Source organism: Phyllostomus discolor, chromosome 10 (genome assembly GCF_004126475.2).
Source record: "Phyllostomus discolor isolate MPI-MPIP mPhyDis1 chromosome 10, mPhyDis1.pri.v3, whole genome shotgun sequence".
In the NCBI taxonomy this organism is placed as follows: Eukaryota; Metazoa; Chordata; class Mammalia; order Chiroptera; family Phyllostomidae; genus Phyllostomus; species Phyllostomus discolor.
This window is the reverse complement of record NC_040912.2, coordinates 93,179,524-93,203,062: the sequence shown is the minus strand read 5'-3', so window position 1 is coordinate 93,203,062 and position 23,539 is coordinate 93,179,524.

The window sequence follows — 23,539 nt, the reverse complement described above, 5'->3', positions numbered from 1 at the left end:
ACTCTCGGAGACCCCGTGGAGCCCTGTGTCACACCCCGGGTGAGCACAGTCACAGACCCAGGGAAAACGGCAAGGTGGCCATGAGCCAGCCGGGGGTGTCCCTCATGTGGGATGGGGGTTCACACCCTTGGGAGGAGAGGCGACATGTCCTTCTCAGGGAGTCGCGCTGGGGGGAGGAGGGGCTGTCTCTGCACATCACTGGTGCTGTTGACCTTGACCGCCAGGCCGGCGTGCCCCCACACCGGTCACCCTCTGCCAGTGCTGGTGCTCACTCTCGCCCTGGACCTGGGACCTTTGCCCTTTGCCCACTCCAGGCGGGAGTCTGCTGTCTGCAGTCCGCCTCTGACACGTCTCCCCCGAGATTCCGGAGCCAAGCGTTGCGACCTGGTTTCCGTGACCACCCACCCAGATGTCCCCAGAACCCCCCCTTCCAAGGGTTTCCGGAACAAGACAGCTGGTCGAAGCCGTGTTCCGTATCGCCTCCCAGTCCGTTTAGTTGCCTAAATACCCCCTGTGACACGTGACGGACAACCCAAAGGGCGACGCGGCTCATTTCCACTTCCGAGTGGACCGGGGCCGTTTCTGGAAAACTGCAGAGGGTGCCGGCTCCGCAGAGGTGGGTCTGGGGGTTGCTGGGGAATCGTGAGGGTGAGCCGTGAACACGTGCACGCCCTTCGCGCCCGTCTGGCATTACGTCAGCGGTCTCCCCGCGTCCGGGCTGCAGCCCCGGAGTCGGCCACGCGTCTGCTTCTGGGGGTGGAGAAACGCATCAGCTCTCGCCCTCCCACACCTGCCGGTAAACAAGCGCCCACACCCAGGCTCCCGGTGCCGCCCACTCGTCCCAAAGGGCTTCTGTTCTGCCACAGGAGGCCGGGTAAAAAGGATTGCCCGGAAGAGGGGGGACTTTGGAGTTTGGGAGGGTCTTCTCCCCGCTGAGCTGCTGTCCGGTGACCCTGACATGGTCTTGGAGAGAGAAGGGCCCCTGGGATGGGTCACACGCTCTCTAGCGAGTCTGACGTCACCCACCCATGTCCGTTCACTGAGCGGCCCCGTGTGCCCCCCACGGGGGGTGGGGGATCCTTCACAGCGTGTGCAAAACTCAGGAACCTGGGGGACAGAAGGCGTCCTCTGACCCAGGCGGCCACTCTGGCAGGGAGCCCGGGGTCCGGTCTACCGGAACCATTCGCCCGCACTCACACGGGCATTTCCTGATGACACTGAGAAACACCGTGTCTGCACCTCCCCTGTTCGCCTCCGACGCAGAGGGTGACGCCAAAGACGGGAAATGGGTCGGACGTGCACCCGAACGGAGGCCACGTAAGTGACCTGGCGAAGGTCTGAGAAGCCGCTGAGATGACGCACGTGAACTTGAGGGCAGCTCCAGCAGCCACCTCCTGCTCAGCCAGCTGAGGTCTTTGAGGGTCCTGAGTGTCCCTGGGTTCTGGGCCGGCCGGCGAGCCGGCGTGGTGGCTCTCCGGCCACCTGAGGGTCCCAAGGTTTCTGTTGGCTGACACCATCCCTCACCGGAGAGCAGCCTCTTCCCGGGACATGCTGAGCGGCACCTCAATCGTGGGGGGGGGGGGGGAGGGGATGCGCAGGTCACATGCACGTCTCCAGAGGGAAGCCCAGATGAGCCGCCACCCCTCCGCCCCCCCCCCGCCCCCCCCGCCCCAAGAGCAGCAGGAGTCGGCAGCAGCCCAGCAGCTCCCCACCTCCCCACGCGGCGGGAGAGGGCGGCCGGTGGCTCCGACTTGCCCCCTCCGCTCATTGCTACCCCAGAGCGCAGGGCGGAGCCCCGGGTGGCACGAGGCCTCTCCAGCAGACGCGCTCACCAGCAAACACCTGGGACGCCGACGCAGCTGGGAAAACGGTCTCTCCGGGACCATCATGAGGCTCAACGACGCCCCGGCAGAAAACAGAGCAGCAGCCCTGGGCGCCTGGGGACTGGCTGAGGATATTAACGGAGCGTGAAGAATGCATGCCTTAGCCTTACGGAACGGGGGCTTCCAGAGGGCCCCTCGGGACCAGGGAGCCCACGGGAGCGGAGAGGACAGGGTGGTGGACTGGTCAGCGGCATGGGTAAGCGCGGGAGGGCCCAGACGCTCAGAGCCGGGAAGACCCTCGGGGTGTGTCCATTTCAACTGTCAGTTAAAACACGGAGTGCAGCCCTGGCTCGGGGAGGCTCGTGGTTATTTCCTAGGTGCTAACACGTCATTAACTCAGAAGTTCGTCTTGTGTTTTCCAAGTGTTTCTTCTCCTTCTGCCTCGTCACGGTGGCTGCCACGCTACCCAACGTGTGAGTGTGACCTGAGCGTGGTGCGGGTGTGCACCTGCGTACACCCTCACCCCGGAGTGTGCGCTCAGACAAGGGACACGAGACTCGCTGCTGGTCCTGGAGAGTTTGTTCCTCACGAGTGTCTTCCTTTCGTGAAAGTGTCCCCTCCCCCGAAACAATACTGTCCCAGAGGCCTTGACCCAACTGGCTCCAGAAAGTGAGGAAGTACTAAACCAAAAAAAAAAAAAGACAAACCCAGCTTCTATTCTCCGGGGACAGACACCGCCCTGGGGGATCTCCCGATGGGCAGAGTTAGCCCCACTTGAGCGGATAAATAAACAAATAAATAGTGTTGGGGTTTAACTCCTGGAATAAAATAAACATCCATGAGTCCACAGCCGTAGAATTCGATCACCAAGTCTGTGCATCTGTGGAAGAAGAGGCAACTCTTCCTTCCAGGCAGAGGGGGACAGACAGGAGCAAAAACCCAGTAGAACAAAACGGCAACTCTGGCAAAGACCGTCCTGCGTCCCCACCCGGGGAGAGACAGCCGGGGTGGGGCGGAGGCTAGAGACAGGCACCGTCGCTGGCCTGGCGGCCGGAGGAAGAGGCCATGAGCCAAGACGTGTGGGCACCTCGAGACGCTGGGAGGGGCCAGGAAACAGCGCCCTCCCGGAAGCCCCCAGGGGAGCCGGCCCTGCAGACCCCGAGATTATAGCCCAGGGGGTCCCCAGGGGCCACTTCTGGAGGACGGACGTGTCCGGCAGCTCATCTGTGCTGTTTACAGCCACAAGTCCCTGCTCGCTGTCACAGTGACAACAGAGAACGTTACAGCGTCCTTCCCCAGAAACGTGACTGAGACATGGCCACAAGCCTGGCAGTCACTCTGGGGACCGGGTTGGGGGACTCAGGCCCGGGCAGGGCCAGAGCCGGGTTCCTGGCCAGCAAGGGGCTTTCTACCGGACACCTCCGCTCCCTGCCACCCAGACAAAACACGTGCTCTCCACTCTGTGTGGGCCATTGTCCCCCCTCGCCACCCCGCAGGAAACCCGAGTGTCCCCTGTCACTCATCAGCGCAAAGCTTCCCAAATCGACCACTGAAAATACTCCCTTGAAGACAAACGCACCTGATTTAGACATCCTAAATCACGCTGGCTCGCCGCCACACCTGGGCACCTTGCAGCCCAGGTCCCGCATCTCTGACCACGACCCCAGAGTCACCCCCCAAATCAGGGCATCCAAAATGTCTCTGACGCTAAGGACCACCTGGGGGCGCTTGCTAACTGCCACCTGGAGGAGCCGGCTCCCTCCCCTAATTCTGCTCTGGGACGTCTGTGTCATTTTCCAAACAAGCATTCCGGGGGAGTGTGGGAGATTTCGCGACTAGGAGCTGCAGGTGGAGGGAACGGAGAGAAAATGTGCCCCTACCTTGTCCCGGCGCAGGAAGGAGGCGACAGGGGCCACCCACCTGGCTGAGCCGCAGCAGCCGGTCAGCCCCCACTGGCGCTGCGTGACGTGGTCTGAAAACTGCGGCGTGGGAAGCACGCGGGCGTCCCTGGAGACAGATGAGAACACTGCGATAGTGCACGCCAGGGAGAGAGAACTAATTAGCGAGCTCTTCTTCTGTCCTGTCAAAATGTTTTTAAGAGGATGAAGGAACATCCATAAAGACGCTTCAAAACTGTTACTTAAACCCACGAGAACCAGAGAGCTCCCCGAGTCCGGGCACCGGCAGCCCCGGGGGGGGGGGGGCGGGGGGGGCAAACCGCCTGTTCACGTGATGACGCGGGAACACCCTCCCCAACCCGGCTGCGTTCTCCGTGGGACTCCGAGGGTGACCAGCCCCAGTGATAAGTGCAGGAGCATCCCATGGGGAGGAGACCCCTCACGGGCTGTAAACTCTGGTTTATTAGGACAAGAGACACAGACGCTCGCTAGGTGGGCCCACGGAGACCAGGAGCCACAGAACAGGAAGATGCCAGGAAGCGTTCAGGACGAGCGGCCCCCACTCCCGGGTGAGAGGGGGCCGAGCCTGGAGCCCCGGGGTGGGCACCGACCTTGGGGCTCGGCATCCTTCCGACACCCGACGGGCCCAGGTAAGGTTCCTGACGGGTGTCTCTCGCCCTGGGCCTCCCCCCACAGGCCAAGGGGGCCCGGGAGTCTGGACAACCATCCATGCCAAGGAGGACAGTGCGGACCGGCAGGCTTGTCCGTGTAGTCTTGTCCGCGGCCTCAGGAGCTGGAGGGGGCGCTGTCCTGTGGGCCCCTTGGACGGGAAGACCCCACGCCTCCTCCCACACTTCCATCCCCTTTCGATGCCGCCCCAGGGAGCCAGGAGTGGCCGGGGGGACCGGCCAACCAGCCGGCATGTGGCACTCACTCACACCCTTCCGGTGCATGGCCTCCCTTCAGGGCGGGCCCCCTCCACTCTCTCGCTCTGCCCAGGGGCTGGGGAAGGAGGCCCCGCTGCGTGGACAACCCCCACCCCATCGTCTCTCTTCCCTGCCTGCCTTCAAATGAGCCAGGGCACCGGCACCCGGTCCAGGTCGCTGGCTACAAAGTGGGCTTGAAACCTGCCCACCTCACTTCTCCATCACCGGCACGGAAGCCCACGTTGGCTTCACGGCAGGGCTCCGAGAACAGAGACAGTCCCCTGCAAAGGAGTGCCCATCGGACTGTCAGCCGATTTCTCGAAAGAGACCTTCCGGGCAAGAAGGGGCTGGAAGGAAGTATTCCAAGTCATGAAAGGCAAGGACCTACCTCCCAGATTGCTCTATCCAGCAAAGCTATCATTTAGAATGGAAGGGCAGATAAAGTGCTTCCCAGACAAGGTCAAGTTAAAGGAGCTCATCATCCCCAAGCCCTTATTATATGAAATGTTTAAGGGACTCATCTAAGAAAAATAAGATGACCGAAACTATGAACAGCAAAATGGCAACAGACTCACAACTATCAACAACGGAACCTAAAAAAAAAAAAACTTAAGCCAACAGCTAGCACAGGAGCAGAACCACAGAAACGGAGATCACATGGAGGGTTATCAGCGGGGAGGGGAGGGGGAGTGGAAGAATGAGGGAAAAGGTACAGGAATAAGAAGCGCTAATGGTAGGTACAAAATAGACCAGGGGAGGCTAAGAATAGAACAGGAAATGGAGAAGCCAGAGAACCTCCATGCACGACCCAGGGACATGAACTAAGGAGGGGTGCGGAATGTTGGGGAGGGGGGGTGCAGGGCGGAGGGGGGATACAGGGGAGGAAAAAATTGGGAAAACTGTAAGAGCATAACAATAAAATATACTTGTTTTAAAAAAAGAATTCATCCCCAAATGGAAAATGCCTTCACAGTCTTTTTCCAGGACGTGGGGGACTTCCCGGGGCTCCTCAGGCACTGGGACTCCCGCCCGGAAGCTTCCGCGGGGCCTGGTCCCCAGGCTGAGGGCCCGGCCTGCCCGGGCGTCTGGAGGCCCACCCCTCCGAACCCGGCTCCGTTCACCTGGGTCCCTCTCCTGCCGTGACGCCGGCGTCACACACGGACACCCACCCCGGGGCAGTGCCCGCCTCGCTGTCCAGCCCACGGCCCTCGTGTCCCCTGGCCTGTGTTCCGCAGGGAGTGTCGGGGGCTTTGGAGACATTGATGCTTTTCCGTCCGGCGGCGGCAGCGTTGTCTGAGAGTTTGTCTGGAGATGTGGGTGCGCACGTTTGTGGGGTTACTGCATAGTTTCTGTGCTGATGGAAAGGTGGGAGGCAGTGTCACTGTCCAGCCACGTGGGGGGCGTCTCGGAAGCCACGGCTTCTCCATCCCACGGACGAGGCAGATGAAACGCTGGGTGGAGACCTCGGTGTCCCGTGGGCTCTGCACAGCTACGCCGGCCTGTCTGCTGTGAGTCCCCAGGCGGTCACTCGTCATCAGTGGGCGGGTCCGGGGGCAGGGGGGCGCTGGTGGTGGCTGGGGAGGCGGGCACAGAGGCACGATGTGACGAAGCCTGCTCCCCACCCCTGCCGGGGCCCCGCTGGGGGCCCAGGGCCCCCCTAGAGGTTCCGAAAACAGCAGAACTTGGGAACCAGCCAGGCCCCCTCGCGAGTTCCACTTCTGACGCTCGCGAGCCCACGCCACGGCACCAAGTCCCCGGAGCCGCGGTCTCCTTCCCTGCGAGACGACACTCACACTTGACATGGGATGATCACGCGTGTACGTGCAGTTGGGTCTCTAGAACCATTTCTGGGCCGCAGCAGACGCTCAGCAAGTCCCATGGGTGCCTGCCGGGCGGGGCCTGGAACATGGGGGCAGCCCCTCCTCCCCTCCTCTCCCCCACGGGCGTCCCCCGGCTCTTCCTCCTGCGGCCTGTCCCTGGGCCACGCAGGAAGACTGCCCTTAATGTGACAGCCGCCACCGTGACGCGTTACGTGGGCACAAGACCCTTTAAGACGGAACCCCAGGCCCACGTGGGGGCCGGCAGGGGGTCTGTCTGAGAACGTTTACTCAGCCCGGAATCTGGGGGCGCCCTGGGCCCCGCTGTGCCCGAATGCAGAGTGATCCCGCCCCGGATGCCGGCTGCGCCCCGCCCCCCCACCCTCTCCCCCTCCCCCTCCCACCCCAGGTCTGACAGCTCCCAGTCGACCGTCGCCCTTGTGGGGGCCACCAGGCGGGCCCCCCGAGTCGGGGTACAGTGAGGAAGAGCGAGGATCTGTAGGGAAGCGACAAAGAGGAACTGCAAATAGCCAGGACAGGTGGGGAGGGTGGAGGTGACAACTCGAGGCCAGGGGAGGGGCAGAGGCCGCAGCAGGAAATGGCTCTGGAGGAGCCTCATGAATTCCGTCCTCGCCGCCTGAGACCAGACAGGTGCGTCAGAACTTGACCCTGAACTTCCAGCCGGGGGAAGGGGGGGAGCTCGAGCCGGAGGGGGCGACCGGCCGACTCGGCGGAAGAACCGCCACCCTCTGAGGATGAGCCCAAAGGCAAAGCGTTGACCCAGGAAAAGGCGGAGGCTTCTCGCTGGTAAATTATAGATGCAGACCGGTAGCTACCGCCGAGATGCCCTGGGGCTCTTTTTTAATCAGGAAAGTGGAAATAATTCCCTTCAGGCCTGTCTGGCCTTAATAACAGGCTTTCACACGGGCCGGTGGAGGGCAGTCCCGCCTGTCCCACTCCCACGGGCGGGAAGCGGGGTGGGGGAGGCGCGACGTTCTCCGAGAGGGAAAGGGCGCCTGTGGGGAGTGACCTTGACGACCTTGACAACCTTGACAGCGGGCTGAGCGGCCCGACCTTGGCTTTCCCGGAGCTGCCCCTCACCCTCCAGCCCTGGTCCGCGCTCACCGGGAGGCACCGCTCCCCAAACACACCTCGCTGGCCCCTCTCCCGTCCCGGGGGCGAAGGTCGTTCCCAGCAGAAGACACGCCCCGACTCACCCACCAGGTCCTGTCGCCCACGCCAACCTCTCTGTGAAGTGCCCTCACCTCCCCGTCCCCCACGGCACCGTCTGCTCCCCGCAGCCACGGACGGCAGGTGGCGGGTCAGCTTGGCCCACATGGTTTGGGGGACGCGGGGAGAACCCTGTCTTAGCTCTCAGCGGCGTCGTCAGAGAATTTAAGGTTGGAAATTTCTCAGAGCCTGAGATTCCCCAGAGTCAACTATACCCTCGGGTCCGGGGTGGGGGTGGGGGGAGGGGAGTTGTTCTGAACTTGAAGGATTGAGAGAGGTTTCGAAGAAGGGATGCCTGGAAGCTGGAAGAAAACAGGGTTAGTGATTTTACAGAATAATTTAAAATCATTAAGGAGGCCCTGGCCGGGCAGCTCAGTTGCTTAGAGAGTCATCCCGAGGTGCCAAGGTTGCAGGTTCGATCCCCGGTCAGGGCACATCCAAAACTCAACCAGTGAGTGCCTGAAAGAGTGGAACGATGAACTGGTGTTTCTCTCTCTCTCTCTCTCTCTCCCTCTCTCCCCCCACCCCTCCATAATCAATTAATTTTTAAATGATTAAGGAAAGCAGGATACCTAAATAACCTCTTCATGCCTTCTTCCCTTTCAATCATGATGTTCTTAAAGTGGCAATGTGCTGTCGTCGGGGCTGAGTTACTCACACAGATTACTAGATTGGGGGAGGGGGGAGGGCCGCCGGGGACCAGGGGCCCCACCCAGGGGGACTCTGGAGCGGACAGACTGCAGGGACCAGGCGCAGAGCCGCAGGCAGGGCTGGCAGGCCCTCTGGGGGATGAGAAGCACCCAGGGAGGGGCTGCGGCCACGGGCACGGGGTTCCACCCCCCCAACCACCCCCCCCACACACACAGAGGGCCAGGAAGCAGAAATGGTGCATCCCGGTGAGAGCCGGGGCTGTGGGAGTGGGGGCACCCGGCAGCACGAACTTGCGTCTGGACCTGTCCCCCGCCCCGAACCAGGAGGGCTCCTCGCTCCTCCCGGCCCCTGTGTCTAACATGCTTCCCATGCACACAGCCACAAAGAGCCAGCAGGACACACCAACGCGTCATTTGTGATTGGGATTGTGACATTTTCTGGCAGACAAGGAAACACCTAGTTGTCACAACACCTGTTCTCCAAACGCTTTTTTATTTTTTCCCTCTTTGGCTGCCCAGAGCAGACTTCCAGGTGAGCACCGAGTGTGCGAGGAAGTGGCTCCGTTATCCATGCGCCGGACTTCTCCGGCCCAGCTGTGACAGACAGTCTCCGCGAATGTAGCTCCTTTCCCGACAGGACGTCCATCGGGGGGCGGGGGGGCGGGCGGGGGAGGTGTCTCCACGCAGGTTGTGCGACTCCCTGTCAGCCGTGCAGCTCCGGGTGGAGCACCTCCAAGTGCCTCTAAAGCACTTTGTCCCGCGTCTGTCTTTGTGAGGCCACAGTTCACAGGACTCTCCCCCACGAGCGGGGGTCAGAGATTCACCACCTCATGGGCACCCATGAGCCGGCCTCCCCCACCCCCACTCCCCTGGTCACGAGGACGCGGCCAACCCAGAAGGCCCTATTCCTCGCCAAGCATGCTCCCGGACTAGCTCCATGACCGCGGCAGCCGCTCAGCTCCCCGAGGCTCCATGTCCTCGTCTTCCAACAAGACCCTCAGGAAAGGGGCGTTTGCTTAGCTCGCCTCATGAGGCTGAGGCCCCGTCTGTTAGAATGCTCTGTGCATCGGAGAGCTGGTTTCAGGGACGCGCCTGTCGGGGAGAGGCCTGGGGCTTTCCCCAGAGCAGGGGAGCCTGCACGCATTGCCCCGGCTGGGAGGTGGTCCTGCCTGGGTCCAGGCTCGTCTCTGCGGCAGAGCTCACGGGCCACCCTGTCGCCCCGTTATTCCACAGACACTCACTCGGACGCTCTGGGGCTCGGACACAGTGACAGGCAAAGGTGTGGCCTGCCCTCCACGAGCCCACAGAACTCCAGGGGGAGGAAAGTATCCAGAGAGGAAGCTAAGGCGGCAAGTGACAAGCCACCCCCCATTCCAGACGCAGAGAAGCAAACTGGAGATGAGACGTCAAGGGGGGTATTAAGGGGCGGAGCAGGCGCAGAGCGGCGGGGGGTGGGGGGGCGGAGCGGAGAAGCCGCAGAGGCCCTGGGCCATGTTGCTGGCGTGGGCGGGGCGGCGGGTGAGGCGGGTGGCGGCGGGTGGGAGAAAGCGCCCATGGAAGTGAAGGGAAAATGCCGACCGAGGGGGCGGGCTGGCAGGGCAAAGCCAGGGGTCTTGCTGGCACAGTGAGGCGGCCGCAGACCCTCCGCAGAGCCCAAGAGCCAGGCGGACAGGAGTCTGGGGAGGGGGCAGCCCACACTGCCTGTGCTGGAGGGAAGAGTTCTCGCCCTGAGAATCCTGCAATCAAGCACCCTGGTGACCCCAGGGCTCTCGGGGCGTGGGGGGTGGGTGCCGTTCACCATGGAGCCAGCTGTGCATGGGTAGCCCCGTTGCAGGGTGAAGGGAGGCAGTCCGGCTTCCTCACCCAGGCGTCGGGGTGGCCAAGGGAGGCAGCGTTCCCAGGGCCCTGGAGGGGCCTGACGACCAGCGTCCTCACGGCCTTGAGCCTGGGTCTAGTAAACTGCTCCCCTGACGTGAAGTGAGCAGGATTATGTCGTGTTACATCACGTCCTGGCATCTGGCCGGCCTGGTTCCCCTCTGGCACTTACACAGGCAGGCGCTCCCCGCTGGGGGCGATGGTGATGAGAGACCACGCAAGGGGACGGGCCACGCTGGGGCGCAGGGGCCACGACAGGAGACGTGCAGACAGACACGCAGCTGGCAGCGCACGGGGCCCGCCCACCCGTGAACACAGGCGTGCCGCACATCCCGACGGCTCCATGGACAGTGTCCCGTCTGCACGAACGCCACGGGCCTGCCTGGCCCGGAAGGGCGGCCGCACTCCCGCCCTAACCAGCAGCGACAGCGCCTGACCGACCGGTTTAACCCCGCCTGGACCGAGGCGCGTCCCCCAGGGCCTTCCCGCAGGACGCCGACTTTGCCCTGTAAGGTCTAAATAGTAACAGACCTGCACTCCTCATCCGTGACCACTTGTTATTCAAAACCGGGCATCGATACCTGCGCCCTCGGTGGAATCCCACTTTCCACCGGTGACAGGCGTCACGCACGGGGAGCGGAGGCTCAGACAGGGTCACTGCTCAAGGGCACACGGCCCCGAGTGCAGGGCCGAGGTGACGGCCGGGGGCCCGTGCCTGCAGGGGTGGCACCTCCGGGGGGTGGGGGGTCTGGGGTTTTATGAAGTCGCCCCGTGGACAACTCGTCGAACGTGGGACGGCGGCGGGAGGCCTGGAGGGAGATCAGGGGCAGGAGCCCGTGTGCCCAGAACTTGTCTGCCCCAAACAAGCCCAGCAGGGGTTTCCGGGTGAACCACTAAATACCAGGGGGACCTCGATCCGCCTCTTGGGGCTCATCTGACCCACCAGAGCCCCCCAGTGTCCGAGGGGGCCCACGTCATTCCATCAGGGTGTCTTGCTCTGCCCTCACCTCTCCCACTCTTCACCCAAGCCCTTACCTGGGACGACCCCCCCCCTTCTTCCTCTATTTTAATAACAATCTCTCCTCCCAGGTGGGACCTTCTAGCCTTGTGTCTGAGGACAGACAACACTGCCTCCTGGTGGCCACCTCCTGGAGCTGCAGAGGGGCAGGCCAGGCAGAGCCAGGCTGGGTCGGAGGGAAAGGAGGGTATTTCCTTGTACATTAAGGTGGAGGGGCAGAGACACAAGGAGCATAACCGAGTTTACACCGGGACAGCTCTGTCACGGGCATTTTTAGAGCACTGCACACACAGGCGGGAATGGATGAGGGAAGAATCCACTTCCATCTTCACCGGCCACTCTCGGAGGCATTAAAGGTAATCGGAGTTCTGATGCCTAAACAAACTAAAACCCCTCTGGATTGCCTCCAGAACTCCCCCTCCTCCCTCCCCCTCCATACTGTGTCCCTGTCACCCCGCGCCCACGGCCCAGTTGAAACCACAGCCCCCCCCTTCTCCCTCGGTTCTCCCGAGTGAACGCAGCCCTGGTCCCTGGGTCCAGTCTTTCTTCTTCATCTCCCGTCCCCGCCATCTCGCTCCTCGTCCACCTGTGACCTCAGACGCCCGCAGCACCTGCCCGGCCCGGCCCAGCCTGGCACATGCGCTGTGCTGTGTGGGGAGGGGGTGAGCCCCCCTGCAGAGGCAGACCCTTCGCCGGGCCTGGTCCTCCCCAAGACGTCTGAGTGGAGCCACGCCCACCCCCGTGTGCCGCCTGCCTTCTCGGGTGCCTCTCGGGGCCTCCTACACGCGTGTGGCCACGAGAACACATGTGGAGAGCTCTCAGCCTTGCACGTGGGACCTGAGACTATTTTACAAGCCCAGCTACTTCCCGGTCCAAGGCAAGATCAAGAACCTTCCGGAGGTTGTCAGATTCTGGCCCTGGACTGATGCCAACTGTCAGACAGGCTGAAACATGGAGGCCGGGCCGTGTATCCCCGGGCCACCCATAGACATTCTCAGTGTGACACTTGTCACCAGTGGAACGCTAGACACACCTGGTGCCTGTCCCCAGCCCTGGGATGTGCTGAGGGGAGGGACCCCCAGTGTGACTTGGGCCTCATCAGCCACCTGTGGCCGCTGCCAGCTACCCCACAAAGACAGGGACCCCAGGGTCGAGAAAACAAAGAAACGAAGGTTTGAACGCACCCCTCAGACACAAGGACCCCACGTACTCAGGCCCCGGAAGGGCACACACAGAACATGGACTTGACCCTGGTCACCGCCGGCTTAGACACCTGACAAACCCCGGAACCGGAGACGCGTGAGCTGTTTTAGGGTGATTACTCCCCTTTGGGCCTCTGAGCGTCTTCGGCAGACGGGTGGGAACTGACACTGTCGTTTTCGGGTATGCTGACATCACCCCGTATTCAGACAGCGACTTGTGGGACTGGGCTGCCCTGCGTGAAGAACACACCTATTTTACCCAACAGACAGACAGACAGACAGACAGAGGAGAGAGGGCTCCGGGACCAAAACTAGGAGCCGCCCTGGACGCTGTGGTTGCACTGTCCAAACCTGCGCCCCGCACCCTGGCAGGCTGAGCTCTGCGGTCCACGGACGGCGTCTTGGGCCGCCCTGCCCCGGGCTTCCGGTGGGACTCCGTGGGCGGGGGTCTTGGCGCAAGGCTGCCTCGGGGAGCAGAGTGGAGTCGGGGCACCTCTCCCCGGGCTCCTCCCTGAGGCTGTAGGTTGGACAGGCTTCTCTGCCAAGACCGCGGCCCCTCCTGGGAAACCCCTCACGCAGCACCTGTGCTCTCTGAGCCCTGGCCCAGTCTCCCTCCCCTTGACCTTCAGTCCTGAGGGCCCCCCACCGCTGTTGCCGGCACCACCGTGCCCCCACTGGTTCCCTGTGACCCTGCCTACACGTGTGCAAACGGCCTCTTCCTTAAACTGTCCTCGGTTCACCCACGTGAGTGCGGCGGCGGCTGCCTACTGGGGGTCTGAGTGGTACACACTCACGTCAGATTCTCAAGGCGAAACTTCAGACAATGCAGAAACGAGCAACAAACACAGACCTCAGGTACCGCGGACACTCCTCTGCAACTCACGAGCACGTCAGCCACCCACGCAGGACACCAGGAAACCCGTGTGGGGGACTGATGGGCCAGGAGCACCTGAGGGGGGGACCACACGGGGGGGGGGGGTGCACTGATAAAGAAACTAGAAATAGATGTCTAGAGAGGTTAAAAACTGAGAGTAAGCTTTTAAAAATAAGGCAGACATAATACATAAGTATTAATAACATGGAAAAAGAAATACGCTTCAACAAAACAAACGTGTGTTCTTAAAACCTCTAGGAATAAATACCAAAAAGAGAGAAGAAATGGACCCCAAGGTTTCTCACTAGGTATCGGACTTATTATAAAGCTCACTATAGTGAAAGCCCTATGATACCGGTGCCAACCACATAATGGCAAAGAATGAAGATTGCAGACAGCCACCTATTAATATGATTGATACGCAGGGCTCTGCTGGTGATAGTAGAAGCCAGAGAAGAAAGCCAAGCTATTCAACAGACTGTGCTGGGAGCACGTGCCGAAAGGCTGATACCTGTGTGAAACCATCAAGAAAGAACTTTAAATGAGCTAGGTATTCATCTGTAAAAACAAACCCCCCGCCCCAAATTAAAAAAAAAAAAACCACAATGCCTTGGGATTTTTTAAAAGATTTTATTTTTTTATTTTTTAGAGAGGGAAGGGAGGGAGAGAGAGAGACAGAAACATCAATGTGCGGTTGCTGGGGGTGATGGCCTGCAACCCAGGCATGTGCCCTGGCTGGGAATCGAACCTGCGATACTTTGGTTTGCAGCCCCTGCTCAATCCACTGAGCTACGCCAGCCAGGTGGGATTTTTTAAAAAAGGAATTATTAAACAAGACACAGAACTCACGACCAGTGAAGACGTGGATGAATTGGTCGATACACGGAGTTAGCACAACGGCGCTTGCACCGCGCCGCCCGCATACAGACGCCTCTGTCCACTCGACAAGCGGAACGGCACCGTCACTCTGCACACTGCTGTGGACCGACCGCCCCACCGACGACACCGGCCCCGCCTCTCCCCGGAGCGGCGCATCGTCCTGTGAGCGGAGGATCCGAACCACGGGGCGTTTACTGGCGCCACGAAAACGCGGCTTTTCCTATCATTAATTACTCCAGGCGGGTCATTGATCACCGATGCGCCAGTGCCGCAGAGGGGAGGTGAGGCCGAGCGGGCGGGGTGGGGTGGCTCTTCCTCCCCAGGCCTTTGCCCCAGGGCTCAGTCCTTCAGGAAACAGCGCGTGACCAGCTCTGGACAGCTGGACACGGGGACACCAGAGGAACGAGAGATCGTCGGTCCCCGACCGGCACGCGAGAAGGCTCTGAGAGCGACGGCGGACGAGGCCGGCGCACGAACGGAGAACGCGGCACCGGGCCCTGGGTGGCCTCACTGAGCGAGCGGGGTCCCTGCTGCTCCCCGCCCTGCAGGCGCAGCGCGGCTCTGCAGAGGCCGACAGTGGAGGCAGAGAAAGCGCTGCCTCTGGGAGAGCCGGGCCAGGCTCGCGCAGAGTTCCGAGTGCGCGCACTGCTGCAGGGGTCCCTGACGGGAAGGCGGTGCCCGGCACGCTGGCGGGCGTGGCTCAGCGGGCTGGAGCGGCGTCCTGTCACTGAGCGGTTGTGGGTTCGATTCCCGGTCAGGGCCCATCGCCAGGTTGTAGGTTCTATCCCCGGTCGGGGTGCGTATAGAAGGCAACTAACAGACGTCTCTCTCTCTCCCTTCCTCTCTCTCTAAACACAATGAAAAAAAAAATGTCCTAGGGTGAGGATATTTTTTAAAAAACTAAAAGGAAAAAGTACAACAGCAAAGTATCGTTTCTTGAAACAGCATCAGCGAGGAGGCAAACACCTTGGGTTTCCGTCCTGACGGTGCCGCACCTGCCTGCGCTAAAGCCAGATGGGGTGGGCACGCCAGGCCCCCCCGCCCCGAGTTGCGGGGGGCAACACCGCCAACGCCCTGCGCTCCTTGTGAGAACGGGCCGGAGCTCGCGAGCGGAGCGCCGAACAGAGCCGCCGGAGGGTGCTGCGGCGGCGCGGCTCACCCCTACGCAGACCCCACCGGCGCTCCTGATTGTGGCCAACGGCACCGTGCCCCCACTCACCTCGTCTCGTTGTTACTGCCGGAGACCGTTCACGCAGCGAGACGCACGCGTTTCGTGCGTGCCGTTCGCTGAGCTGGCGACCGTGGGCATCCACGTAACCACTAAGACGGGGAACGCCGAGGCCCCTCCCGCGCCCAGGGGGCGCCCCTTCCCGTAAATCAGTCCCGCCAGCAGGGAGTCCCGCCGCGTTTCCGTCAGCACGTGCGCGGAGGGTGCGGGCCTAATTTCTTCTCTAGCCACGTCCCGGCCAGCTGTCTGGCCTCCTGGTCGTGCGGGCCCCCTAAAAATATCCCAAAGCGTTTCTTCCTTCTGCCTTTTCTGGAAGAAAAACGGGCAGCACCGGTAATAGTTCTTTTTACATCTTTGATGCCATCCACCAGTGACGCCAGCTAGGCCTGCCTTCACAGATGGGGCGCCTTCTAAAAATTCAGTGTGTGTGTTCGGATTTTCTGCTTCTTCTCATGTTCCTTTTAGTCGGAGAAATTATCCACTTTATTCGGATCGTTGGCTTTACTGGCCCACGCTGTTCCTGCCCCATTTTCATCTATATATCGTCTGTAATGGTTTTTAGCGGACTTTTTCCTATTTCATGTAATCGTGGTAAAATGCACAGGACAAAATAACATAAAATGTACCATTTCAACCACTTTCAAGAGCACACCTGGGTGGGCTTAATTCCATTCCCATGATGCAACCACCGCCATCCCTGCTCCCCAAATTTCCATCGCCCCCAACAGACACGCAGTGGCCTGTAGGCAGCAACGCCCTGTCCCCCCCCACCCTCCCGCCACGGCCCCGGTGACTTCTAATCCACTTTCCGTCCGGATGAACTTGCCCTCATTCCAGATATTTCACGTGAGTGGAATAAACAAAATTTGCCTTTTCTGGCCCTGGCTGGCATAGCTCAGTGGATTGAGCTCGGGCTGTGAACCAAAGCATCGCAGGTTCGATTCCCAGTCAGGGCACATGCCTGGGTTGCAGGCCGCAGCCCCCAGCAACTGCACATGGATGTTTCTCTCTCTCTCTCTTTCTCCCTCCCTTCCCTCTCTAAAAATAAATAAATAAAATCTTAAAAGAAAAACAATATTTGTCTTTTCTGTGTCTGGCTTATTTCACTCGAGATAAAGTTCCCACGGTCCATGCCTGCTGTAGCGTAGGTCAAACCCATCTTCTTTCTTTACACAGTGGTTTCCTTTCCCATCTTAAGCTTCCACACCCCCTGCTCGCTTGGGAGAGGAAACTCGGAGGCGAGCTGGCTCCCCACAGATGCGGGCGGACATGGGCTCCCGCGAGCTGTCGGTGAGCTCAAGAATGTGGGTGCTCACTCGAGATGGATTGCCCGGCAAGGGGATTGAAAGGAAGTCAGTCCTTTGTTATCAGAGGGCAGAATGTCTCTAAGATTGTTACTGACATGCCCCGTTACATTGTGAAGTTTTGGGAAGGCCCTGAGAAGCAAGCAGAGGCACTGTGCTCACCGAACAGAACCAAAGGGGCCGCCCTGCGGTGGGAGGGACAGTGGCCCCCAGAGGAGCCGGGGACAGCAAGGCTGGGCGGCTGTCTCCTGCCTTCTTTATTCTGGGCCCTGCGATGAGCTGGCCACTTTCCCCAAATGCACCGGGACTCACAGGGGCCTTGAAGGGGAGAGCAGGCTCCTCCCTCGGTCGGAGGGACGCTCTCAGGCAGGTGGGAGCTAGCGCGCTCTTCTGAACGCCGGCGGATCGCGTTCCTGGGCGAGCCTTCCGCCAGGCACGGTCAGGGCGCGGACTTTCACCCCCAAAGCAAACTCCTACCTGGTACAGAAGGCCGTGCTAGGGGAGTGCCCTGGCGTTGATGTTCCGTGTATCAGGCATCGGACGGGAAGATTCTAAGGCTTTGGGAAGACCCTGAGGGGCCGGTGGGGGTCTCGGTCCAGGCTAAGTTCGGGGGAGACAGGGCTGAGGGGCCTCTCGAAAGGGCGGTCATTGCAGGCGCACGGAGTCCAGACCGGGACAAGGGCCGCAGGTCGAGAAGCATTTTGCTTCTTCGTGGAGCAGCTGCATCAAGTCCAGAAGATCCTCTTGCAGGGCGCGGCGGAAGGGCCGCGGCTTGACGGCGGGGGGAGGGGGGGAGTCAAAGGCGCCTCCGCTGCGCTGGCTGTGCGCTCGCCGCGTGGAGAGGTGGCTTCAACGCTCCTGCCGCCCGCACATGCCGCCGCTGCCGCCACCGGATGTCCCTTCCTGCCGGTGGAGAGGCCGCTCCGCTCAGACCACGTCTGCAGGAAGGACTAGTTAGAAAACCGAGGGGAAACCGAGCCCCCCCGGGGGGGGGGAGGGGCGCGGCCGGCTCTTTTTGGAGCTCCGGGAGGGAAGGCGGTGGGAGACGTGGGGAGGGGCGCCTTCCCGGTCACCGAGGGCCCCGCAGACCCGACATCCCTGTGGGTCGCCCCGAGCCGGTCTCTGCGCGGGTCACCCAAAGGTGACGTGGGGTCCTCGGCTTCCACAGGCGCCCTTGTCGGCTCTGCTGGGGTGAAAGACTGGAAACAATGCGCTTCTCATCCGTGCGTTTCCAGGGGGTCTGTGCGCGTCGGTTTCGTGTCCTGCGACTTTACTGTAAGTTTTTTTACTGTTTCTAACGAGTTTTTGATGGCGTCTTCAGAGTTTTCTTGTCAAGAATCATCTCCTCTGTAAAAGGGGGCGATTTTACCTCTCCGTTCCCACTTTGGGGGGCTCCGCTTTCTTCCTCCTGCCGGCTCGCTCTGGCCAGGACTTCCTGCGCGCGGGCCGAGTGAGGGCAGTGCGAGCGGACGCCCGCGTCTCCGAGGATGATGGGGAGGAGGGGGCTCGAGTTTCACCACCGCGTGTGACCTTGGCTGCTGCGGGTCTGCAGCTGCGTGCCCTTACACAGGCATGCACGGTCCTCTGGTTCACGAGAAGGCTGACGTGGCAGCCGCGGCGGGGTGGGGGCGGGATCCAGCTTCCAACGAGCGAAGCTGGGTGATTTCACACCTGTATGAAAAATATTGACCCCTCACGCGGCAGGGGGAAAATCAATACCAGATGGATGGATGGCACTTCTCGACCTAACCGGTGTAACAGTACAGCTTTTTACAGGAAATGCTGGAGGATGTCCTTATGACCTCAGAGTCGGCGAGCTTTCTTAGGAAGGGCAAAAGAAGAACCAGCCATAAAAAGCCCGAAATTAGATGACATGAAAACTAACAAGTCCTGTTCGTGGAAAGACACTGTCGCGAGAGGGAAAATGTGACCCACGGAATAAAAGAAGAGCGTGATAACATGTTCAGCAGGGGAGTGACCGCCGTCGTATATAAAGAACACCTGCAAATCAATCTTTAAAAGACGGAGAACCCGGTTAACAGGCGGGAGGCAGGGGACCGGAGCCGAGCGGCCGGTGGACACAAAAACGGGCTCCTCTCCCCTCATCAGCCAAACCCAACAGCACGACACTCTGGCCAGAACTCAAATCTAAAATATTGAAAATACGTAGCCAACGCAGCGCCAATGCTAGGCAAAGTGAAGTAAGTCAGAGGCCGAGGAAGACCAGTACCGTCCGGGTGCACTTACCCGTGGGGCCTGAAGACCGATGTGAACAAAGGAGAAAAACAGACTCCTGGGTCCAGAGCACAGACCGGCGGTTGTGGGGGAGGGGAGCTGGGGGGCCGGGTGCTGAGGGGAGGGCTGGAGCCGTGCAGAGGGGCGGTCCCAGAGCAGTCACGGGGACGGGAAGCCCAGCACAGGGAACAGAGCCAATAACATTATAACAAGCATGGTGGCGCCGGGTGGGTGCTGGAAACATCTGGGGTGTGGGGGGTGGGGGGGTCGCTGTGTGACTGTGTGATTGTCTGACCGCCGTGTCCTACACTCGACACCGATGCAGAACCACGTTGCATGTGACTGTAAGCGGCGTAAACTGTGAACCACCACTCCGGAAGCGGTTTGACCTTTTCCACCAAAACTAGACTTACACATTCCCAGCAGTTCTACTGCCGGGGACATACACACCCTCGGGAAACGCGTGCCTGTACCCCCGGGACACACACCCCGGCATCATAGCTCAGAGCAGCCCGGCGCCAGGTGGCGCCGGCCCGAAGGCCTCCGGCTGCGGCGAGCTCCCGTAAACTCCGCCCGTGGCCCGGCGGAGCCCTCCGCGGCAGCAAGAGCGTCCGGTCCGCGGGGACTGATCTGTCCGAGTCGCACGAAAAGACGCAGCGCAAAAACCTCAGACAAGAAGGAGAACATACATGTGGCTCCATCTGGATGGTGGACAGAAGCAGATAAAATAGGTTATGCTCTTAGAGGGAGAAGAGCAGTGGTCCTCGGAAAAGTCGTTTCCGGACGGTTTGGGGAGGGGGTCCAGAAAGCAGGGAGGGGCGGGGTGACGGAAACGTGTTTCTTCGTAGGCGTGCGGCTTACACGTGTGCGGTGTGTTCCATGCGTGAAAGCCCATCGAGCTGGCCATCAGTGACGTGTCCGGTTTATAGATAAGTTGTGTGTGCATGCCTGTGTAGTGCATGTACCTGTGTGTGTGTACACATACATGTACACACACCTGTGTAATGTTTCCATAAAATTTAAAGGAAAAAAATGGTCAAGTCTATTGATCAGCTCGAAAACCGCCAGGTGACTGACCTTTGTCCTTAAATGACATCCCACCTCGAGTGGCTCCTCCAGGCTCCTCCCGCTCCGGCCCCTCTGTCCGCTCCCCCACCCCAGCCCCTGCTCCGTCCACCCACCTGCCCAAGGGGCCGGCCGAGGGTCCTCCAGCCCAGCTCAGCGGCGTCTCCCAGGCCACCGCGCCCCGTCCCCGTCTGTCCCGCTGCCACCTCAGCACCCCACCTGCCCTCCGCCCGCACTCGCTCCCCGCTCCCTGCTGCCCCCCATCCCTCCCCGAGTCCCTCCCTCCCGCCTGTCTGGAGACACCCTGCCTGACACTTCCCTGGGCGTTTCCCCCTTCAACACTGACAGCTCCCTGATTCCTCGTTCTGTTTCTGTGTATCAGGCGGCATTCCACTGCAAGGTAACACTTTCTTTTCTCCGTGTTTTGTTCACCTGCTCACTGCCATCGGTATGGATTCCTTCCTGCCGCTGTGCGGAAGGCTGTAATCTGTTCCCACGCTGACTTATTTTCTTGGTCTCATGCTCCCGGCTCGGCCCGGGGAGGGGGGGCCCTCAGGTTGCCTGCTGTGTCCTTCAGCGTGTCCCCACCATCCTCTGAGCAGGAGCCGGATTCCCGGCCCAGGAGCGCCCCCCTCACGCATCCCGCCACCTCACCAAGGGCCCAGCCCCTGCTCAAGGAGGAGGACGGTGAGGAGAAGCCACGGTCGGGGCACCCCGGGTGCTCGCGGCTCGCCAGGCTGGGTGGTCCTCCCACCCCTCCGGGTCCCACAAATACCCTGAATTCCACCCGGTCCCGCACCACGGGGCCGCTTCCAGCATCGTCCCGTCCACGTGACAGCAGCAGCCCGGCTGCCCACACACACGTTCAGACGAGATGAAATTTGGGTCAAGAGCTCAGGATTAATAAAATACAAGTGGGAGGCATCCAGCCATGTACTGGGAAAGGTGGAGACGTTTATTGAAGAAGATACGAGATACAAGACACATGGCACACAGGACAGTGACGCCTCAGTCCCCTTCAAAGTTGGCACCTTGGGGCCTCACACAGTTCTCCCAGTCTCCATCAGCTGCCCCATCGTATTTTCCTGAATCTCCTCGATGGTGGAAATCTCTTCCCATTCAAAGATGATTTTAGTTTCGGGAAAAGCCAGAAGTCTCAGGGCACCAAATCTGGGCTGTAGGGGGGCTGAATCACCGGGGCGATTTGATGTTTCAGCAAAAAACTCTGCGCCAGATGTGATGTGTGAGCAGGTGTGTTGTTGCGACGAAGCTGCCAGTCACCACTTGCCCCTAGCTGCAGCCTTCTGAGTCATCCAAACAGTCTCTGCAGAGGAGTGTTCAAGCTTAATGCAAAGTTTGACGCACACTCGTCGCTCTACTCGCTCAGTCATTTTGAATGTGACGGCCACACAGTGCACAGGCTCACTCAACGGTGTCTACCGCCCCCACTGACCAGTACAGTGAAGTCGTCATTGTTCACACATGTGCATTCCAGCCCACGCTCCTCGGCCGCCAGGTCACACCGATGTCACACAAACCGCTCTCATTGTACTAACAAGGGCTGGACTCTTTCCAGACAGACCTCGTGTATTTAATGCAGTCCCATCTGGTTCATTAAAGAAAAGGAGACTTTTAGGACTTCAAAAAAAGTCACCAGTGGATATGGAGAAGAAAAACCTGTAAATGGTAACGTAGTCACTTAGTTTTCTTGGCCTCTTGGAGAAACTCCACGGGGCAAAGAAGACACCGTGGCGGCCGAGGCGGCTTCAGGTTCTCCACTGAGTATGGAAGGTCTCGGCCGTCGGTCAGAACTGAGGCCGGCTCAGGAGGAGAGTGACAGCTGCGTGTCCATGGTCACGGCCCCCGCTTTGGCGGAAACGAGAGTATCCTGTGTCTGCTACTGTCCCAAGCGTTCGCCTCTGAGCCCACAGCTCATCAAACCTACTAGAAGCTTCCACCAGGGGCAGGGGGCGCCCATCATGTCATTCAGAGACGCCCCTCGAGAAACCCAGGGGCACTGAGGTTACGAGCATAAAGAAAGATGGACGCAAGTCGTGTTCATACGCATTTTTATTTTCGGCAACTCGGAGTGATGACTAAGTGAACACATTTAAAATCTTGTGTGCGGAAGGTGCCAGATCATTAGCCCGGGTGGGGCGGCCACGGCACCCACCCAGCCTCAGCTGGTGATGCCGGTTTCCTGGGCTTGTTTTATTCTAAATCTCACGTTTCCGAGCAACGTCCAGCCTCAGGTCCGACCTTAATTAAAGCCGTTGAAGAGCAAAAGAAAATAAATTTTAAAGGTCCCCTGTTTGGCTCATAAAAACCTCAGCACAACAAACCCTGAAATATTCAATTATTCCTAGGACGCCGTAAAGAGTTTATGGCCCAGTCCTGTTATTTTCTGTAAATCTCTCCAAGGCACGGGTGCTCCGGCCGCGTCAGCCTCTCCTCCGCTCCCCTTGCCTGTTATCTGTTTTACGGGCTTGGAAGGTGGGTTTGCTCTCCAGCTCACATTCTTCCCCCTTCCCTCCAGTGGTCAGGGGGCCTGGGGGGACCCCGAGGAGGAAGGGTGCTCTCGGTGGTCTCCAGGTGGCTCTCAGCTGCCCAGCCTGCCGGGGCAAGGACAGCGACTAAGGAAGGCTTCTAGGGAAAACTCATAAGAGGGGCAAATTTTAAAAGGACCCACGTGGAGTCTAGTTCTCAAACATATTGCAGGTAAATAGTGAGGGAGCCCCTCCTTCTTGGAGCCGGTGGAAAAGCTGGCTAACGTCTACCAGACAGGCCACAAGTGCAGGGGTGAGCAGGGGCCGTGAGCTCCGGCTCCAAGCATGGGGGTGTCACACCCCTGGAGGAGAGGAACGGCGGGACAGAAGGGGCCGGCAAGGGGTCAGCGTGAAGGCCCTGCAGGAGGGCGGGCCATCGGGACTGGCCAGGGTCCGGGAACTGGTCCAATCAGGAGAGACTTTGAGAATGGGAGGGGCCAGGCTTTCCCCCGCCCCCCTGATCAGGAAGGAGGAGATCCGGGAGGGGAAATTCTACAAAAATGAGAGCATCGGAGAGACTGATGTGAGCCATGGTTCTCAATGTATGTACAGACAGGCTTGGATGAAGGTACAGAAGGTGTGTTTTGTAGTGTGTGTGCGTGTGTGTGATGTGTGTGGTATGTGTGATGTGTATGGTATGTGTGATAGAAGTATGTGCAGTGTGTGTGTGTGGTGTGTGTGATGTGTGGCATCTGTGATGTGCATGGTATGCATGATGTGTGTGTGATGTGTGATGTCTATGTTATATGTGTGTGGTGTGTGGTGTCTATGTGATGTGTGATGGTATGTGTGTGCAGTGTGTGGTATGCACGTGTGGTGCCATGTGTGGGGGCTATCTGTACATACCCCTCCCCCCGTGTCCAGCGAGCGGCCTGGACAACGCCGTCCCCTCAGGGCAGCGAGCCCACCCGGCGCCCGGACCTCGGCACCCCCTGACCTCACCATCCGCAGGGAGAACCAGGGCTCCTT